The following is a 14,204-nucleotide window of genomic DNA, read 5'->3' as shown; positions in this document are numbered from 1 at the left end:
GAAACAGACTTTATGAGGGTGGTATGAGGGCCCGACGTCCACAGGTGTGGGTTGTGCTTACAGCCCAACACCATGTAGGATGTTTGGCATTTGCCAGAGAACACCAAGATTGGCAAATTCGCCACTGGCACCCTGTGCTCTTCACAGATGAAAGCAGGTTCACACTGAGCACATGTGACAGATGTGACAGAGTCTGGAGACGCCATGGAGAATGTTCTGCTGCCTGCAACATCCTCCAGCATGACCGGTTTGGCGGTGGGTCAGTCATGGTGTGGGGTGGCATTTCTTTGTGGGGACACACAGCCCTCCATGTGCTCGCCTGACTGCCATTAGGTACCGAGATGAGATCCTCAGACCCCTTGTGAGACCATATGCTGGTGCGGTTGGCCCTGGGTTCCTCCTAATGCAAGACAATGCTAGACCTCATGTGGCTGGAGTGTGTCAACAGTTCCTGCAAGAGGAAGGCATTAATGCTATGGACTGGCCCGCCCGTTCCCCAGACCTGAATCCAATTGAGCACATCTGGGACATCATGTCTCGTTCCATCCACCAACGCCACGTTGCACCACATACTGTCCAGGAGTTGGCGGATGCTTTAGTCCAGGTCTGGGAGGAGATCCCTCAAGAGACCATCCGCCACCTCATCAGGAGCATGCCCAGGCGTTGTAGGGAGGTCATACAGGCACGTGAAGGCCACACACACTACTGAGCCTCATTTTGACTTGTTTTAAGGCCATTACATCAAAGTTGGATCAGCCTGTAGTGTGGTTTTCCACTTTAATTTTGAGTGACTCCAAATCCAAACCTCCATGGGTCGATAAATTTGATTTCCATTGATAGTTTTTGTGTGATTTTGTTGTCAGTATTTAATAAGAATATTTCATTCATTCAGATCTTGGATGTGTTATTTTAGTGTTCCCTTTATTTTTTGAGCAGTGTATTTATTTTTCATTTGAGATGTGAAATGCCAGAATATCACAATTATTTTTGACAGTGAAGAAGGTGCAAAATGGAGTATCACTCCATGCCATGCAATGAATGACACCTTGCACTACATAACATTGTCTGTACATGGTCACTGAAAGGTTCTACATAAGACAATTGCTCAAACATGAATGATTTGAATGCACTTCTAACGATCTACAGCATCTGACAATGACAAAATGACTATCACCCCGTAGCACTCACTTCTGTCAGACCCGATATCAATTTGCATACCGCCCCAATAGGTTCACAGACGATGCAATCGCCATCACACCCACACTGCCCTATCCCATCTGGACAAGAGGAATACCTATGTAAGAATGCTGTTCATTCATGCTGAATGCATTCAACACCACAGTACCCTCCAAGCTCATCATCAAGCTTGAGGCCCTGGGTCTCAACCCCGCCCTGTGCAATTGGGTCCTGGACTTCCTGACGGGCCGCCCCCCAGGTGGTGTAGGTAGGAAACAACATCTCCACTCCGCTGATCCTCAACGCTGGGGCCCCACAAGGGTGCGTGCTCAGCCCCTTCCTATACTCCCTGTTCACCCGTGACTGCGTGGCCATGCACGCCTCTAACTCAATCAAACCTACAGAGGAGGTGAGGGCACTCACAGTGTGGTGTCAGGAAAACAACCTCTCACTCTACATCAACAAAACAAAGGAGATGATCGTGGACTTCAGGAAACAGCAGAGGGAACACCCCCCTATCCACATGAATGGGACAACAGTGGAGAAGGTGGGAAGTTAAGTTCCTCGGCGTACACATCACGGACAAACTGAAATAGTACACCCACACGGATAGTGTGGTGAAGAAGGCGCAACAGCGAACAGCGAAATTTGTCTTGTCACCTAAAACCCTCAAACCTTTACAGATGCACAATTGAGAGCATCCTGTCAGGCTGTCAATCAATCAAATGTATTTATAAAGCCCTTCTTACATCAGCTGATGTCACAAAGTGTTGTACAGAAATCCAGCCTAAAACCCCAAACAGCAAGCAATGCAGGTGTAGAAGCACGGTGGCTGGAAAAACTCCCTAGATCACCGCCTGTATCACCGCTTGGTACGGCAACTGCACCGCCCACAACCGCAAAGGCTCTCCAGAGGGTGGTGTGGTCTGCACAACGCATCATCGGGTGCAAACTACCTGCCCTCTAGGACACCTACAGCATCCAATGTCACAGGAAGGCCAAAAAGATCATCAAGGACAACAACCACCCGAGCCACTGCCTCTTCACCCCGTTAACATCCAGATGGCGAGTTCAGTACAGGTGCATCAAAGCTGGGACCGAGAGACTGAAAAACAGCTTCTATCTCAAGGCCATCAGACTGTTAAACAGCCATCACTAAAACAGAGAAGCTTCTGCCTACATGCAGACTTGAAATCATTGACCACTTTAATAAATTGATCACTAGTCAATAATGTTTACATATCTTGCATTAATCATCTCATATCTATATACTGTATTTTATACCATCTATTGCATCTTGCCTTTGGCGTTCGGTCATCACTCATCCATATATTTATATGTATATATTATTATTCCATCCCTTTACTTAGATTTGTGTGTATTAGGTAGTTGTTGTGGAATTGTTAGATAACTGTTAGATATTACTGCATTGTCGGAACTAGAAGCATAAGAATTTTGTTACACTCGCAATAACATCTGCTAACCATGTGTTTGTGACCAATAACATTTGATTTGACACAATGAAAGCTAATAATCTACTAATTTGATGCTGTTGACTACCACCGGTTTAATGGAATCTAGTCTGGATGGCTGTTGAAAACAATGTTGCCTACAATGTCAATACTGTGGTGATGACATTGCAAAGAGGTAAAAATGTTATGTAGTTACAAAGTTCAATCAGCAAGGATGGTGTGAATGGACCGTCACTTTTCATGAATCTAATAAACTCATAACTCACATCGCTTTCTCTCACTCATCAGCATAGCAGGTAGTATCTATAACATTACCTCATCAGCATAGCAGTTAGTATCTATGTTATATTTTAGGAATGTAAGTTAAGGTCAATAGCATATTTTTCCCTTTATTTGAATCGGACGATTATATGTTCAATGTGTCAATGTGATTGCACTTGTCCTTCAGCAAACAAACAACAAATGTTTTTAATTCTGTAGCTTTGCAGAGAGAGACTTTTTATCATTACTCACCCACATCAGGTCGATGGTAGTTGGTTTACCATTACCCCCAGTTTGAACAAGAATCTCAACAGAAATTGTTCTCATTATTGTTCCCAGCTACATTATTCACACTCACCAGGAAGGGACCATATTTGCGATCCTCCTGACCTGCTGACTACATAACATAAATTCACTGACACACCAACTGCCGAGAGTCTAACAATGAGACAATTTAACTTAATAGTCCACTAACTTGAATCCTACAGTGGTCTCCTGCAGTCTCCTCATGGCACTGATAAGGACCCCTCTGAATGCGACATTAGTACTGTAGGTCTTATTGGGTGTGTTTGATATGCTGTTGACTACCACCAACTCAATGGAAGACTCTGTTTAACTTGTAAATTACAATGTCAACTATACTGTAGTTTATAGGTGATAGAGTTGACATTACAAAGAGATAAAGTTGACATTACAAAGAGATTACTTTCAGTCAGGATCCCAGGAACCAGCAACAGCAGAGCTGCGGAGAGAAAAGATGCCATGATCATACTCATCATGTATTCAGGTTCTCTTGGAAGTGTCCAGTACTCATTTCATACATTATGTTTTATGTTGAACCGGTAGCCACTCCTTATCTGCAGAAATGTCTTTCCTCTTCCCTTTTTCTCAAGTTATTGTGTAATGTATGTGTTACGTATGTTACGTATGTTTGGAACTGCCATGTGGCATGAGTGCCAATCTGTTTACAAGTCCTATCATACCAACTCAAAATGGTCAATTGTGAGATCCCTATAGAGGATCTTTAGTTTCACTGTTCCACCACCGGGGGTCACCATTTAGTAGTTAGATTGAGGGCCACAAAAATTAAGGTAAAGTACTGTGGAAGGACATGCCTACAAATCAATCAAGATACGCTCAATAATATATTTTTAAATTAGGAAATTGAGCATGTTGATTAAATTAAATATGTGAATAATGTTCAAACCTAACAGCCTTTTACAATATCTCCATATGAACTTATGCTATTCATACACATGACAACATAGTAGATCGGATAACACTTTAATGTTAGATAGTGTGTTGGTCTTTTATAAACTGGGTGGTTTATGCTGATTGGCTGACAGCTGTGATATATCAGACTAAATACCACAGGTTTGCCAAACATTTATTTCTACTGCTGTAATGACGTGGGTAACCAGTTTATAATAGCAATGAGCAATAAGCACCTCAAGGGTTTGTGGAATATGGCCAATATACCACGGCTAAGAGCTGTATCCAGGCTCGCCGCATTGCGTCTTGCCAAAGAGCAATCTTTGGCCATATACCACACCCAGTTGGGCCTTACTGATTAAGTATTCACTTGAGAAGGAATTTGATCTCTAGTAACTTCAAGCTTCACCCAAAGTGAATACCGTATTCCACAATATTGCCTGCATCTAGCTTATCTAGGGTGTACTCATTAATCCAACAGTTGCAATTGACAGTTTCTATTGCACAAAAGAATGTATGTGTATCCCCGTTTCGTTCCGTTTGCTTCCTTCTAAGAAATGTTTTTCAACAGAGTTGGAGGAATGAATACACCCCTGATCACACGCAAACACAACTCACTTTCATATTGGGGTGTGCCGAGTAGTCGGACAAAACGATCATAATGGATATGGGCAATGTTCTGGATACGATGATGATCCGAGTATTTTTTGTAATATCTGTGATCGGAGGAAAACACATTTTCTGGTGCCAGCAAATATATTTGTCATGCCAGTCAGTCACAGTTTCTAAACCATACTGTACTGTCTTTGTGTCAGTCATGTGCGGTCTAAATAACTCAACTGGCTGGTTTGCCTGTCTGTAAAGAAGGGTGGGGTGTACTTTGATCCTGCTGCTCTGATTGAATAGAGTGAGGCTGTATTTTTCCATCCACTCACTTCGTAATTTCACCCGATCACATTTCCTCTCATGTTTTCGGGCTGATCATTTAGGTTGCTGCTGCCTGCTACTATGATAAATCACATGGCGAGGATGTTTGCTATCAATGTGCATAGTATCTAACAAGTGGGGCAAAGGTAGGGAAAACACATAAAACTACTGAACATTCTAACTGAACCACGTTAGAAAGGATTACCAATACATACGGAGGCAGCTCATGTTATAGACAGAAGCGTGCTAAATGGCAGATCAATCCAAGCTCATCTCTTGGCATGTCCATCCCACTCATTATCTCAGCCAATCATGGCTAGCGGGAAGGTTTCTGACTTTTTGTTTCTGACTAGGTGTTAAGCGGAGCGACACAGGGGAACCCAAGAGCAGATTCAGACGAGGAAGCAGGATGAATGAACCAAGGGAGAAATGGAGTTTATATCCGGAGAAGCTTGGGTGAGTTGCAGAAAAACCAGATGTGGAGACTGAGGTTGGAGTTAGCTGAGTAGAACAGGGTAAACAGGTCCTGAGTGGAATCCAAAGTACTGGTGGTGAGTAAATTCCAGAGCAATGTAGTTGGGTGGTGAGATGTGGAACGGGAGACAGGAGGCAGAGACAGAGCGGTAAACTGCAATGAGAAGATAAACGGTGTCAGGCAGGAAAACCGGCACAGCAGAGTAAAAGGATCTTGATAAATGGCTAGAATCATGAACTGGCTGAGCAAAGATTACGATCTGGCAGAGTGGAAGGGGCAGGACTGAGTTTTTGTAGAGGTCTTGATTAAGGAACAAGTTGCAGCTGGTAGGGACACACCGGTCTCCAACCACACAATCACACAGAGAGGGAGAGGGAGAGAGAGAGAGTGTACAGGGGGAGTAACTGCAGATCAAGAAGACACAGGATGAACACCAGAGGGCGTAGCAGGAGCAGATGTGACACTAGGCTTGTAATTGAACAGGTGCCACAGGTTAGTTGAGGTAATTGAGGTAATATGTACTGTACTGTACATGTAGGTAGAGTTAAAGATAATAACCAGAGAGTAGCAGCATCGTAAAAGAGGGGGGAGGGGGGGACAATGCAAATGGTCTGCGTAGACATTTGACCAGCTGTTCAGGAGTCTTATTGCTTGGGGGAGAGCTGTTAAGAAGCCTTGCCCTCTTCACGACTGTCTTGGTGTGTTTGGACCATGATAGTTTGTTGGTGATGTGGACACCAGGGAACTTGAAGCTCTTCACCTGCTCCATTACAGCCCTGTCGATGAGAATGGGGTGTCCACAATCATCTCCTTTGTCTTCATCACATTGAGGGAGAGGTTGTTATCCTGGCACCACATGGCCAGGTCTCTTACCTCCTCCCTCCTCCCGATGCTGTCTCATCGTTGTCGGTGATCAGGCATACCACTGTTGTGTCGTCTGCAAATGATGGTGTTGGAGTCGTGCCTGGCCATGCAGTCATGGGTGAACAGGGAGTACAGGAGGGGACTGAGCACGCACCCCTGAGGGGCCCCTGAATTGAGGATCAGCTTGGCAGATGTGTTGTTACCTACCCTTACCATCTGGGGGAGGTCCGTCAGGAAGTCCAGGATCCAGTTGCAGAGGGAGGTGTTCAGTCCCAGGGTCCTTAGCTTAGTGATGAGTTTTCAGGGCAGTATGGTATTGAATGCTGAGCTGTAGTCAATTAATAACATTCTCACATAGGTGTTCCTTTTGTCCAGGTGGGAAAGGGCAGTGTGGAGTGCAATAGAGATTGCATCATCTGTGGATCTGTTGGGGAAGTATGAAAATTGGAGTCTAGGTTTTCTGGGATAATGGTGTTGATGTGAGCCATGACCAGTCTTTGGAGTGCTACGGGTCGGTAGTCATTTAGGCAGGTTACCTTACTGTTCTTGGGCACATGGACTATGGTGGTCTGCTTGAAACATGTTGGTATTACAGACTCAGTCAGGTTGAAAATGTCAGTACATGTCCTGGTAATCCGTCTGGCCCTGTGGCCTTGTGAATGTTGACCTGTTTCATAGTATTTTCTCACATCGGCTACGGAGAAAGTGATCATACAGTCATCCGGAACAGCTGATGCTTTCATGCATGCTTCAGTGTTGCTTGCCTCGAAGTGAGCATAGAACATTTTTAGCTCGTCTGGTAGGCTCATGTCACTGGGCAGCTCACGGCTGTGCTTCCCTTTGTAGTCTGTGATAGTTTGCCAGCCCTACCACATCCGACGAGTGTCGGATCTGTGTAGTGCGATTCAATCTTAGTCCTGTATTAACCCTTTACCTGTTTGATGGTTTGTCTGAGGGCCCAGCATGATTTCTTAGAAGCGTCCGCGCTAGAGTCCCGCTACTTGAAAGCAGTAGCTCTACCCTTTAGTTCAGTGCGGATGTTGCCTGTAATTCATGGCTTTTGGTTGGGGTATGTACATACAGTCGCTGTGAGGACGACGTCATCGATGCAGTTATTGATGAAGCCAGTGACTGATGTGGTGTAGTCCTCAATGCCATCGGGAAGAATCCCGGAACATATTCCAGTCTGTGCTAGCAAAACAGTCCTGTTGCTTAGCATCTGCGTCATCTGACCAGTTCTTTATTGACCGAGTCACTGGTGCTTCCTGTTTTAGTTTTAGTTTGTATGCAGTAATCAGGAGATAATTATGGTCAGATTTGCTAAATGGTGAGGGAGAGCTTTGTACGCTTCTTTGTGTGTGGAGTAAAGGCGGTCTAGAATATTTTTTTCTCTCTGGTTGCACATTTAACATGCTGGTAGAGGTTAAAAGGATTTAAGTCCGTGGCCACTAGGTGCTCCGCCCCTGGATGAACATTTTCCTGTTTGTTTATGGCTTTATACAGCTCATTGAGTGTGGACTTAGTGCCAGCATCGGTTTGTCGTGGTTAATAGACAGCTATGAAAAATATAGATGAAAACTCTCTTGGTAAATAGTCTGGTCTACAACTTATCATGAGTTACTCTACCTCAGGGGCCTGTTGCACAAAAGTAGAATTAAGACATCCGGGATAAATGACTCAGCTGAGCTCAATGAAGCCAAAACATGTGCGTCCAGGCTTAATTGGTTGCACAAAGACCAAGCCAGGATGAGCAGACACGGATTCATTAAGCCAGGTGAAACCAATCCTGGATAGGTGCGCGCTCACGGCTCACTCAAATAGACCCCGCCACAGATCACAGATTAACTGATTTACCATGGCAACTAGAGCCGCGTACTTTTCCCCGTCGGAAGCACAAATCCTCATGGAGGCATACGAGGAGGTAAAAGATATAATTAAGAAGAAAGGCAACACCGCCACAGTGATAAAGCAAAGAAAAAAAGCGTGGCAAAGTATTGCAGACCGCCTGAATGCGTAAGTAGTGCACAATTACACACTCACCGCTCCGCTGAAACATCACAATTACAATTCAAATATTTAATTCACATCTCCAAAAATGCAGTTGTACTGTAATTATGAAACGGTTAAATTTTTAATCGAAATGCACTGCAGATATGAGTGAAATTGTGTAAAGTAACTCCATCACACTGTATAAAGCTATGATAAATTTTTTGATATTTTTACTGAAAACAAGACAAAAATACCAAGTAATTTTTTGCAGTGTGACTCCATTAAATGTGTGTGTGTGTGTGTGTGTGTGTGTGTGTAGATTAAACATGAACGGGCCAAAACGGACATGGCAGCAGGTCAAAATCAAATACAAGAACATTCTGCAGAATGGTATGGTCCCTGACTAATATTTAACAAAGCACAAGCATATATTGTACCCAGAAGGTGCCTGCTCACACATTGTCTGTACTGTTTTAGCAGTGAAAAAGAATACCCACAGACAAGGCACGGGTGGTGGGTCACCAAAGGCTGACCTTACCCCAGCAGAGGACATGGCCTTGGAGCTAAATAAAGGCAGGCCCGTCTTAGAGGGGATCCCTGGGGGGAAAGAGACGAGCATAGGTTCCTCCCAAGATGCCACCCGCTTCATTCAAGGTATGTCCTTCCATCTCTACATGGGATACAACCACAGTCATATTGAATCAATTTGGACTGTCTGACTTTGGTTTACCTATTGCCTTGCAGTGTCTGGCAGCACTGTGTTCCTGTTAGAGCCACCAGCACAAGCACCAGACGATGCTGATCCAGTGAGTACTCCATCAAAGGCATACTGTAGGCCTGGCATGTCTTGTCTACTAGCTTCAATATGAATCCGATTAAATGTGATAGGGTGAAGGCCCCAGTGCAGCAGCAACAGCACATGATGGAGACGATGATGAGGAGGAGACCATCTCTCTGGATTCCAGAAGGCATGAGGTATCATGTTAAGACTGTGAAAGTACTATTTACTCTACAATGGTGAGGAGTCCTCATCAAAATCAAAAAATCAAATTTATTTTACAGGACCCAGATGCTATACAGTGGGAAAACCAGCCTGGCAACATAGTGCGTATTAATAAAAGGACACCACATCCTGCCAAATTCCAGCTGCGCTAATTGTATTGTGTTCACAGAGCTCACAAGCTATCAGAAAGTTGTATGGCAACCACCTCCGGCGCCAAATAGAACTGGCAGACATAGACATTCAGTACAAGAAGAAAAAGATGGAAAATCTTGCACTGGAGTCCGAAATAAAAAGAGGACAATTAGGAAACTGGACCTTGAAATAAAAAAACTTGAGAGGGAGGTGAGATATGCCTTCAATGTACACTGTATGCTAACTGTAACACAAATGTATTAATCATTATTTTTCTTTCCTCCCCCAGCTCCAAGAAGATGACACAGCTCAAAATAAAAATTAGGTATATTCTCGTAAAGTCAAGTGAGCCATGACATATGAGCTCTTATTGTGAGCACACAGGACGGTGGCATCTTTCTAAGGTTTTTTTTATTTTCCCAGCAATCAGTACAACCAAGTCATCGTTATAAGGCATCGCCCTCTTTTGCCCACCCCCAGCACCAGGTGTGGCCACTAGCCTATATGAAGGCCCAAAATTGTGTGTTCCTTTCTGCTCTGACAATGGCATGCCCATTCGTGCGAGATGTGGTGGATGAAGAAGCACTTGTGCTGAGGAGAGCCTTCAGGCGAGAAAGGGTCTTCAGGGACCGGTTGGACCCACTGGCCTTCCCTGATGACCATCTATATGAAAGATACAGGTTTTCTGCAGATGGCATCAGGTATCTATGCAGACTACTGGGTCCCAGGATTAAGCACCGCACTGCACGGAGCCATGCACTGAGTGTGGAGCAAATGGTTTGTGTGGCCTTGCGCTTTTTGCTAGTGGAGCCTTCCTGTACTCAGTGGGGGATGCAGAACAGCTGAACAAGGCCACAATTTGCCGCACAATAAGGAGTGTGTGTCTGGCTATCAAAGCATTAGCAGATGTCTTCATCTCCTTCCCTGGCCACAGAAGACTGTGACATCAAAGAGGAGTTCTATAGGATTGCAGGTAAGAGGATCTACAAATTACAGGACAACTGTTAACACATAGTAGGATACTCATTACTTTGTGTGACAGGTTTCCCCAATGTCATTGGTGCAGTGGACTGCACACACATAAGGATAAAAGCCCCCTCAGGTGCCCATGAGGCCGATTTTGTGAATAGGAAATCCTTTCACAGCATTAATGTTCAGGTGAACATAACTTTTTGATATTGTCCATTGACGAACACTCTGCATTGCCAGTGATGTGCATTGATTGGTGTAATATTCCTCATCTTATGATTTCAGATGGTCTGCAATGCTGACTGTGTGATCAGCAATGTTGTGGCAAAATGGCCTGGCTCAGTCCATGACTCCAGAATCTTTCGGGCCTCTGAAATCTATCAGTGCCTATCACAAGGTAAGCCACACAACCCCTATTTATAACCATCATGGCTGTGTCAAGAATATCACTGTGTTTATGAGGTAGTAATGATGAGATTTTGTGTTGACAGGTGAATTCTCTGGTGTGTTGCTGGGAGACAGGGGGTATGGCTGCCAGCCTTTTCTCCTGACACCTTTCACAGACCCCGAGGAAGCACAGCAGGCCTACAACCATGCCCATGCCAGGACCAGGGCCAGAGTTGAAATGACCTTTGGCCTCCTGAAGGCACGCTTTCACTGCCTTCACAAATTAAGGGTCAGCCCTGTTAGGGCATGTGATATTACTGTGGCTTGTGCTGTCCTCCACAATGTGGCCTGCCTGAGGAAGGAGAGGGCCCCAGAGTGCCACCAGCCATGGACTGGGACAATCCGGCAATCTTCCCTGATGACGACAGTGGTCGGCTGCTGAGGGACCAATATGTGTTGAATTATTTTAGTTAGTATGTGTGCTTTCAATTTTGGTTAAATATGTCCTGCGGTGGCAGAGGAATTTGGGTTTTTTTGGGTTCGTTTTTGACGAATTTGGCCTCTTATGATGTTTGTGCGGTATACTGTGTGTAATACAAGGCTGCAGGGAGGCTACTGCATCCATTCATTTGTCTGTTCAGTTGATGTGTATGGATTTGTCCTGCATTTATTTTAGTGTGCAGACATGCAGGGTGTGTTATATACAGACCTTTGAATGTGTATGTATCATTTTGTATAATATGCTTGGATTCTGTGCTTTCCATCTTGTAGAGTCACTGACTTCAGTTTCGAAAGGAGCTGATGGTTTACCTGCTTTGTTTTGTCCTTATTCAATAAAGGAACATAATGTTACACATTGTGTTTTTATATTCATATGGAATGTGTATTTGTTTATATGACAGAGTACCTGGGCCACACTGAAGAAAAAGGATAAAGTCATACATTTATGAGGCTGGTTCTTTCTGCAGAAAAGCTACATATTGTTTTGATACTTATGACAATGTGATACTTAATATTCTGGCACATCAGCATGTCTTTGTTTATGAAACCATACTGAAGTACAATTTCACGAAATGCCCCACATCTGTCATTTTAACAACTGTCCTCCTTTAAAACAACTGGTTACAATATTATGACTTGTGTTTTTTTCCCCTCTGTGGCCCTAATATTCTATCATTTTATATATAGCCTTATAGTCTATGGGAAACTGTAAATTATCTAATGATAGCAACATCTAAAAATCATTTTTTATCCAAAATCATTGAAATTAATGATCACAAACGTTTAAATAATAACAGTGGGTCTAGTTATATGTGCTAACAATGTATAGTGAGCAGTGAAATAACTATTGGTTTCCATTTGTGGTGACTGCTGACTGACATTAGGGATGAGATTAAATAGATCCTGGAATTTAGCCTGGTCTGGAGCAGGCTAGCTCCACAGAATAAATCTCCATGGTAATTTATACCATAACATATTCTCCTGCCCCCTATCCATCTTTAGTGCAACCGGATTACGGATCAATTGAGCCAGGATCACCAAGATATCCTGGCTTAATCCCTTATCCTAGTTTTGTGCAACAGGCCCCAGGTGAGCAAAACCTCGAGACGTCCTTAATATTAGATGTTCTGCACCAGCTATTGTTTACAAATAAACACAGACCGCCAACCCTTGTCTTATCGGAGGCAGCAGTTCTATCTTGTCGATGTAGCGTAAATCCCGCCAGCTGTACAGTCGTGGCCAAAAGTTTTGAGAATGACACCAATATTAATTTACACAAAGTTTGCTGCTTCAGTGTATTTAAATATTTTTGTCAGATGTTACTATGGAATACTGAAGTATAATTACAAACATTTCATAAGTGTCAAAGGCTTTTATTGACAATTACATGAAATTGATGCAAAGAGTCAATATTTGCAGTGTTGACCCTTCTTTTTCACGACCTCTGCAATCCACCCTGGCATGCTGTTAATTAACTTCTGGGCCACATCATGACTGATGGCAGCCCATTCTTGCATAATCAATGCTTTGAGTTGGTCAGAATGTGTGAGTTTTTGTTTGTCCACCCGGATCTTGAGGATTGACCACAAGTTCTCAATGGGATTAAGGTCTTGGGAGTTTACTGGCCATGGACCCAAAATATCGATGTATTGTTCCCTGAGACACTTAGTTATATATTTTTTGCCTTATGGCAAGGTACATCATGCTGGAAAAGGCATTGTTCGTCACCAAGCTGTTCCTGGATGGTTGGGAGAAGTTGCTCTCTGAGAATGTGTTGGTACCATTCTTTATTCATGTCTGTGTTTTAGGCACAATTGTGAGTGAGCCCACTCCCTTGGCTGAGAAGCAACCCCACACATGAATGGTCTCAGGATGCTTTACTGTTAGCATGACACAGGACTGATGGTCGCGCTCATCTTGTATTCTCCGGACAAGCTTTTTTCCGGATGCCCCAAACAATCGGAAAGGGGATTCATCAGAGAAAATGACTTTACCCCAGTCCTCGACAGTCCAATCCCTGTACCTTTAGCAGAATATCAGTCTATCCCTGATGTTTTTCCTGGAAAGAAGTGGCTTCTTTGCTGCCCTTCTTGACCCCAGGCATCCTCCAAAAGTCTTTGCCTCACTGTGAGTGCAGATGCACTCACACCTGCCTGCTGCCATTCCTGAGCAAGCTCTGTACTGGTGCTGCCCCGATCCCGCATCTGAATCAACTTTAGGAGACGGTCCTGGCGGTTGCTGGACTTTCTTGGGCGCCCTGAAGCCTTCTTCACAGCAATTGAACCGCTCTCCTTGAAGTTCTTGATGATCCGATAAATGGTTGATTTAAGTGCAATCTTACTGGCAGCAATATCCTTACCTGTGAAGTCCTTTTTGTGCAAAGCAATGATGACGGCATGTGTTTCCTTGCAGCAACCATGGTTGACAGAGGAAGAACAATGATTCCAAGCACCACCCTCCTTTTGAAGCTTCAAGTCTGTTATTCGAACTCAATCAGCATGACAGTGTGATCTCCAGCCTTGTCCTCATCAACACTCACACCTGTGTTAACGAGAGACTCACTGACATGATGTCAGCTGGTCCTTTTGTGGCAGGGCTGAAAGACAGTGGAAATGTTTTTGGGGGATTCAGTTAATTTGCATGGCAAAGAGGGACTTTGCAATTAATTGCAATTCATCTGATCACTCTTCATAACATTCTGGAGTATATGCAAATTGCCATCATACAAACTTATGCAGCAGACTTTGTGAAAATTAATATTTCTGTCATTCTCAAAACTTTTGGCCACGACTGTACTTTAACCATGTTGTCGTTTAAACACGACTCGTGAAACATA

The 14,204-nt window shown here is 43.9% G+C and overlaps 1 pseudogene; it reads left to right on the top strand.

Annotated features, from left to right (window-relative positions):
- The first annotated feature begins 4,891 nt into the window (after positions 1–4,891).
- LOC135546072 (putative nuclease HARBI1) lies at positions 4,892–11,740 on the top strand (annotated as a pseudogene).
- Positions 11,741–14,204: the final 2,464 nt, after the last annotated feature.

The sequence above is a fragment of the Oncorhynchus masou genome, chromosome 9 (genome assembly GCF_036934945.1).
Source record: "Oncorhynchus masou masou isolate Uvic2021 chromosome 9, UVic_Omas_1.1, whole genome shotgun sequence".
Classification (NCBI taxonomy): domain Eukaryota; kingdom Metazoa; phylum Chordata; class Actinopteri; order Salmoniformes; family Salmonidae; genus Oncorhynchus; species Oncorhynchus masou.
Note: the sequence above shows the minus strand (reverse complement) of the source record. Positions and strands in the feature narration are given on the sequence as shown.